The sequence below is a fragment of the Prosopis cineraria genome, unplaced genomic scaffold (assembly GCF_029017545.1).
Source record: "Prosopis cineraria cultivar Desert tree isolate PC_DT_omini unplaced genomic scaffold, ASM2901754v1 PC13, whole genome shotgun sequence".
NCBI classification, from domain to species: Eukaryota; Viridiplantae; Streptophyta; class Magnoliopsida; order Fabales; family Fabaceae; genus Prosopis; species Prosopis cineraria.
The window spans coordinates 2,057,052-2,065,500 of NW_026555344.1; the positions used below are offsets into that span (position 1 = coordinate 2,057,052).

General features: G+C 28.8%; 1 long non-coding RNA gene across 1 annotated transcript; it reads right to left on the reverse strand.

The window, feature by feature from the left end:
• Nucleotides 1–6,893: 6,893 nt before the first annotated feature.
• On the reverse strand, nt 6,894–7,822 carry LOC129291615 (uncharacterized). The gene is made up of 2 exons (XR_008588723.1): nt 7,616–7,822; nt 6,894–7,464 (listed from the first exon to the last, which is right to left on the reverse strand). It is a non-coding gene; the product is annotated as an uncharacterized LOC129291615 (long non-coding RNA).
• Between the last annotated feature and the right edge of the window lie 627 nt (nt 7,823–8,449).

Here is an 8,449-nt window from a genome sequence, read left to right on the forward strand (position 1 = left end):
CCCAAAATATTATGAAAACTACTTTCAAGATCATTTTTTTTTACAACACAAGATTAAATTTTTTAGAAATTACCACATTTATCCCTTTACCAAAGATATTTTGACTAAGCACTAAAGATGAGTATATCTCTTAAATTCTAATAGAAATTTAAGCTTAGTTTATTATGGTATAAAAACTAATCCTTTCATCCTACTATACTTAGCCTTGGATAGTAACTTGTATAATCTATATTATTAAGCAAGAAATAGCTTTAAAGCAAAATGTATTTTATATCGTCCTGCAAGGGCCACTTAAATGTATTTATACCCTCTTTGCACACAATCCTTAATTTATAACTCATTCCTCACTTGATTGCTATCTTATTAAGGTGCGTAGTGTACTCGCTTATATTGCTAAAACCTTTCCTAAGTCCCTTTAATGTGGGACATGATAGCTCTCCATGCCGATCTGTGAGGCCTCATCAACTGTGGCCTATTAAAGGGGCTTATCGACTGGGCAAACTTAGGTTTAACTTTGATATTATTTTATCACGGAGCTGTTACTCTCTATCTAAAAGTTAGTTTATTGAAATGTATAGTGCATCTATTTATTTAATTAAGACCATCCTTAAATCACCCTAATGTAAAAAATGATAATTCCCTCGATCAATCCGTGAAGCCCCCATTATGAGTGGCCCACCAATTTAACAAACTTGAATTTAACTTTGATATCACTTTATTACGAGATTATTACTTTTCCCTAAAAGATTAGCTCATTAAGGTGTGCAGCACACTTACTCTGATACCACTTTGTTTGTTTCTGATACCACTTTATCATGCAACCATTACTTTCTCATTAAAGCAAATTAAGGTGGCAATAAATGATAATAAGACTAATATTTGAGCTCAAGATTCATTTTATAACAGTGTCGTAATTCATCTTGTTTGGTCTATGGTACTAAAATGTCAAAATTTGTTAACCAGACAAGCTGTGTGTATCAATTGTACATGTTTTTACAATTATTTATGCTTAAATGATATAATTTATCTTCAAATTTTATGAGACAAAAAATAAAATACACAAAGCATAAACATAATACATACTAAGAGATTGATAATCCTATGTATCACCATTGGTGTTGTCTATATTGTCAATTGTTGTCCACCTGACATTAATGAAGAGGAGTTAAATAATTTTAAATCATATAATCTAATTCTATCTTGATTTTCTTCCTGCTTATAAAATGCACTGATTGGGAGTTCTTTTTTAATACAATATCAATTAAAAGCTTGAAATAAGGAGTGGACATCATGTCGGCAGAGACTACTAACCTGAGTGATATGTAACAATGCAGCAATCAAACTAACTAAAAAACACATACAGTAAAGATGATAATAGTTAGAATGCAAGACTCAACAGGAGATGTAGCCGTGGGACCTATAAGTTTTCTTAAAAAATATATGTATTTTTTTATTAATTTAGGTTAAAACATAAGCAACTTATTATATAGAAAAAATCATTCTCATTTTGCCTCTTATATTTATTAACTTAGATCTTTAAGTAAATTTATTTATTACTTATGTATTGATATTTGAAATTAAATGTAAAAAGAGAAAATAATATATATTTTTATGAGAATGAGTATCCTATTGGTATGTAATTTTATAAAAAAATTATTTATATTTTGAATTAGAAGGAGCGTGTAATTTACTCCAATAAAATTACCACTGGCATACTTTTATGTCATCCCAAAATATCATGAAAATCACCTTCAAGATCAATTTTTTTTACAACACAAGATCACATTTTTTAAAATTTAGCACATTTGTCCCTTTACTAAAGATATTTTGACCAGGTACTAAAGATGAGCATATCTCTTAAATTCTAATGGAAATTTAAGCTTAGTTTATCAAGGTATAAGAACTAATCCTTTCATTCTACTATGCGTAGCCCTGGTTAGTAACTGCATAATATATATTATTAAGTAGAAAACACTTTAAAGCAAAATATATTTTAGATTGTCCTGTAGGGGCAAGTTAAATGCATTTCTACACTCTCTGCACACGATCCTTGGTTTATAACTCATTTCCCACTTGGATGCTAAAAATAAAATAAAATTCTACTTAATAAGAATCTTTTAGGAGAGATGCAATGAAACTATATTTCTTACCTCTTTTATGGATGAAGATTGAGACTAGAAAGTACTAACCCATGATATGAAACTTGTTACAATTTGTGTACATTTTAATATCGTCCAATCAAATACATAATCAAATAGATAATGTATAATTGCAACATTTTTAAAGTCATATCCTAGTTGTGGAAGAACTTTCAAAAAACAAACTATAAAGCTTAAATATAAGTTTACCTTTTCTAATAAATAGGTCGTGGAAGAGACTCTTTGGGTACTGAAATACATACAAATAGTATAAATCAACAATAATACTACAATAAACATATAAAAGATGTCACCCACCCTTTTTTTAGGGGCTTTGTTCAAGGACACATTTACAAACTAAAGAAAAAAATCATTGACTATTCTAATATAAATATTAATAAATCATTTTGATATTAGATGAAAAAGCTGCTTGTGACTAAAAATAATAAAACCTCTATTGGACTAAGCATATGCTTTTCATTGATCTTGTTGTATTTTTTTTTTTAGTTTTAGCTTTCAAGCCTTGCCATGGGAGGCTAGAAAATAATGATAATATGTGTTGAAAATACTTGGAGAATTATTATAACATAGGTAAGAATATTTCAACTAACATTAATTTCAAGAAGTACACAACACTTATCCAAATAATTGATCACCTATTCTACTTTGTTTTGCAAGAATAATCAAAATAAGATAACATGTTTTTACTAAGGAAATCCATTTAGGAAAATTACCTATGGGTTTTGTAAAATAGATTTATTTACAAATCATACCTTGGAACCTAAGTGTAATTTAAAATTAAACTGTAAAGATAATAATATTCCTATTAAACATACATTACATCAATCAAATAATTAATTTATAATTACTTTATTAATAATTTATAATTATAATTTTAAATTTTTACACCTGTAACTTAACATATTTAATAGCTCAACAATCTTGTGTAATTATTTCATCATTAATTTATAACTATAATTTTTAATTTTTATAATTTTAAATTCACATATTTAATAGTTAAATTGATCAATTTAATTATTGGATATATAAAGTTACAATTGTAAAAAGTTAAAATTATAATTGTAAATTACTAATGAAGTAGTTGTAAATTATTTGACTGATATAATGTATATATGTTTAATAGAGGCATTATTGTCATTTTATCTCAATTTCAAATTACATTTAGATCCCATAGGATGTAGTTATAGTTTTTAAATTTTATAGGACTTATTTATAAATAAATTTGCTCCACAAGACTCATAAGTAATTTTTCCAATTCATTTTCAATTAAAAAATGGTAAGTTTGAAATGTTACTCCACTTTCAACATGTCAGATAGAGTGAAATTTAATTACTAAAATGACAACATATAATAATAATAACAATCACATCAGTTATAAATAATTTCACCACCACCAACAACAATTCTTATCCCACTAGGTAGGGTTGCCAACATGAATTGTATAATGTCATTGTACTTTATTATTTACTAAGCTTTTAGAAATGTTATTAACTAAGAAGTCTAGCTATAAATAATTCCACCATTGCTACAAAATGGTTACTTACCTATTAGTAAACATAGAAAAGTCTTTGACAGTGGTCACGTCCTAAATAAATGAACCTAAATCAATTAGCGACACCAAATTACCGACCTTATGTCAATATAATTGACATTGAGGATCCCAAAAATCATAGTGGTCAAAAGAAAGCAAAGTAAGTTACACAAATATAAACAAAGGATAATAAGTTAGAAGTATGTTTGCATTGAATAGAATAGAATAAATGAAGAATGAAAATTTAAATTCTAACATTTAAATATCATTTTGGCCCTCTAACTTTATATAAGCTTTTAATTTGATTCTTTAATTTTGTAAAGTATTTTTTTAGTCCTTTAATCTTAACATCATTTATTTCAATTGATTATTTTTTGTGCCAATTATTATTGTTTTGAAAAAAAAATTAAACTTAATATATTAATATTTGAGAATGTTTTATCAGTATTTAAAAGTTCATTGTAAAAATTTGCTCGGATGAAATTAACAATGTTAATGTTAAAAGATTAAAAAAATACTTTATAAAGTTAAAGGACTAAATATATATTCTAGCCTTTAAAATAAATATTTTTTCTTCCCAGCTTACTCATTCTCCTCAATTCAAACGAATTATATGGAACAAATTATTTGATTTAAAACCAACGCAAAGAAAAATATCAAAAATAAAATTTAATTCCACTATCTTTCCCCAGTTCTATTCAATTGCCACATTGTACATCAAATTACTATGTTAAAATGAAAGAAAAAGGCTTAGGATTATTGAACTTCCACCCTCACCTTTGTCATCCCAAGCAATAAAAAATTGAAGTGAATGAATAATAATTTAGTTAAAAAAGGAAAATGGCTCCTCAAATTATTATCACTGCAAAAACCTTTCATGTCTCAACTAAACTGAATATTGTATAATTAAAACTGAACACTTACCTTTGACGCAACAATAGATTAATTTTGGGAAGACAATTTTTCTTTAAATTTTCTAAAAGTTCCTGAAAAAGCATCATGAAAATACATATCACAAACCAACAATAACATTTTGTGGAGTAATTTCTTTATCAAAGCTTATTGATAGGCAGTATTTTTTTTAACCTCATATTCAACTATGTCCATAATAACAAAGACTAACATAAATACACATGCAGAGTATATTCTTTTGGATGAAAGCTGAACTTTTATAGAAAGAAAATGGTTATGAAGAACACATATCTAAAGAACATATAAATATCACATAGAATATGATCCAAATATTAAACAATGGCCAGTACTTTCTTAATAGTGTTATAAATACAAATATTATGTATGGATGTTCATCTCCACGTGTCATAATTATAAGAATGTTCACCTTCTAATATCACTTTACATTACTCAAAGGTTGTGATTCATGAGATTTTTAAACTTCATCTTCCCATATAGAATTCATGTCTTTTTCATGGTACATTATTCATACTCAATTGTTTAGACTTTTGAGTTATAAGTGTTTGCCTATATATATATATATATATATATATGAGATCTCATTTGTATGATTGGAAGTATGAAAGAGAATAAAAGAATCTATCCTTATTTATATTGCCTCTATTATACTTCCTCCTCTTTCTTCTCATTTATATTGTTTTTATATTTTGTTCATAACACATCATTAGCATGAGTCTCTAATGAATTTGGCTAAGGCATAGACTTGAAAGGTTTGTTACTAATTACTTGAAGGTTCTTATTTATCATACAAAGGTATGATATTTTGATTATCTTATTAATTTCTATTATTGTTATAATTTCAGGTCTTATCATTTAAATGTTCAAGATCTCTTCATCGATAGTATGATTGTGATTATCAACTTGATAATGATTTATCACTTAGACGAAAAAGTATTAGATGTGTGTTAATAGAGGATAGGCGGAGCCATGATATGTTTATTTTATGATTAAATAGACATAAGCTATATAGCTTTTGATGAGATTTATTGGCGATTTAGCTATTTGATGGCTATAAATAATAAGGTTAATGAGTATATTGAATCATAAACTATTACTTGAATAGCATCCTAAATCCTAGACTTGTAAAATGAGCAAAAAACTCCCTTCAACTTAAAAATTTCAAGCAAATTATCCTTGTTGTTTGTTCATACAATGTTGACCATTATGTAGCCCAACTGACATGTCACGTGTTAAGAGGAGATTTGTGCCATATCAGTCTTTGATTGGGGCCCACAAAATTAAAAGTAACGGTAGTTATATATAACTTAATGAGGGGGTAATTGGCTCAAAATTTATAAATTTAAAATTTTTTTTACTCATTGTAAGAGTTCAAGATCTAAGAAGCCATTTGAATAATAGTTTAAAATCTAAGATACTCATTAATTTTTTTTGAAAAATAAATTGACATATATTGGAAAAACAGATGGATGTGAAAGTGGAAAGGAGGGATAGAAAGAAAGAGGAAAAGGACAATTCGTGTGGGTATTGACTAGTGATTGTGTAGGATCGATATTTTTCTGTACAAACTAGAATGGAGTAACCTAGGCAAAGATCTTTTGATATTATTTCGATCACTCTTTCTGAACTGTTTAATTCATTTCTCAATTAGAATGATCTCCGTTAAACAAGCAAAAATTCCAATCGGCTTTTAAATTGAGCCTTTGTGGCTGGATTTCGTACGCAAGATAATCACAAATGTTTTTTGAGGACCTACTTAAAAGAAAATGTTAAGAATTTCATCAAAAAATGTTGAGAAGAATAAGCTAAGATCCTTCATAATTGTCTAATTAAAATCAAAGAATAGTAATCTTTTAAAGACTAATCTGGAAGCAGAAATATTTTCTTAAAAAAATCATCAACTAAATCTATTTACCCTTTTCAATCGATCTAAGTTGATGTTTATTATCGTACAGAATCCAAAAATACATATGCGCCTCAGGAAAAAAAATAGTAGGTGAATATATGACAATATAACCAATCCAAACTTCATGTAACGGATAAGAATCCCATTGAAAACATCAATAGCAGTTGCGCGGCATCATTATCTGGTTATAATCTCAATCCTCAGCAAGAGCTACTATGAGCATCATAGATACTTGAGTCATATGAGCACTTTATAATGAGAAATTGATGACAGCATATATATATATATATATATATTATTATTATTATTATTATTCATTAACCTTTACAAAGACTGCAACTTGCGTCACCATCAAAGAGATCACAAATTTCTCAAATATCTATAATCTTATAGATAGAAAAATTATATACGCGTATTTTTCTGAAACTGATAATTTCGGGATACGCAGAGAATCTGAGACATTGGCTCATGAAGCATCTAGTCTATGGAGACAACCCCAATTGACGCAACCATAAATCCAGGACTTAATTAATACAGCATAATACATTTAACAACCATCAACTAACTTTCCATGTTGTACTCACCTAACAGCAAGTGCTTTCAGAACCCATAAATTTGTTTTCTGCCCGAACAGTAAAACCTCTTCAATATAATCTCATATGGTTTCCAGACCGCCACCACTCTTGGTATTTTACTCGGACAAGGTAATTCTCTACATTAAATTGAGGTAAAGAATTCCTAACTTGCATCCGCTGATTCAGCCCCACTAGCTTCTGTCTATTTAATGCAACCACAAACATGGTCACGCTGACACAGTTAATTCACTACTTCATCACCACAAAGTCACTGCTTCGAAGTGGAGCATGGCTTGCAATTTCTAACTTAATCAGAATGCATTCAATATGTGCATCAAGCTGTACAAAAAGGTTCTCATCCCACTGTGAATAACTCCATCAATAAAATTAATTAGTGATAAAGAATTGTGCAGTGTGTATAACGACTGATCACAAAGAAATACAGACCACATATGGTGGCATGACTTTCTTGTGCCACAGGGGTCAATATCAGCAAGAGATGTTGAAGACTCACCAAATCCAATGGCAAGATTCTATTTCCATCAAAACTACATTCTATACACTTTGTTGAATCCAACTTTTTCTTCAATATCTCCCTTCGCTTTTAAAATATCTCCCTTCGCACTTGCAAAATCGGTAGGGACTGTAGGACTGGTAAAGAAAATTCTGCCATAGAACAGTTGACTCTGTATAGGCCTTAAGGGCCCACCTGGGGTTAAAAATCCCTGCAGAGCGATGAAGAAATATTGAAAACCATAACTTCCAATTGTATACTAACAAGCAAATCAACTGGAATGGAGGGAAATGCAAGGATGAGAAAATAGAATCAATTCTTATTTGATGTTGATGCTACCACATAGTCCGGGGCAAATCTTAAAAAACAAAGCACAAGTGACTTTTCAAGAAGTACTTCATTTTCTAAAATTATGAAATTATAGAATTTTAAACTATCTTGACCATTTCTTAATTTGTTTGAGTACATGCCTATTGCATTGTGTAAACTTGCAATCAACATTAAGTTATGAAATGATAGAATTTTAAACTATCTTAACCATTTCTTAATTTGTTTGAGTACATGCCTATTGCATTGTGTAAAACTTGCAATCAAGAAGATTAAGCCCTCAGATTTTACAAAAAGAAGCAAACTGCATAATGTACAGACTTGATAGCAAAATTTACAAACACCAGTTACCAACACATACTTCTCAAAGTATATAGAGTAAAAGGACTAGATAGCAGAATCAGCACCACAGGAGCGTAAAAGGGCTTGCCTTATGAAGCTAATTAGAGGTTCAAAGCCAACCGAAAGTGCAACATCTAAAATTGGGGGAAAAAGTTTAACAGCCGC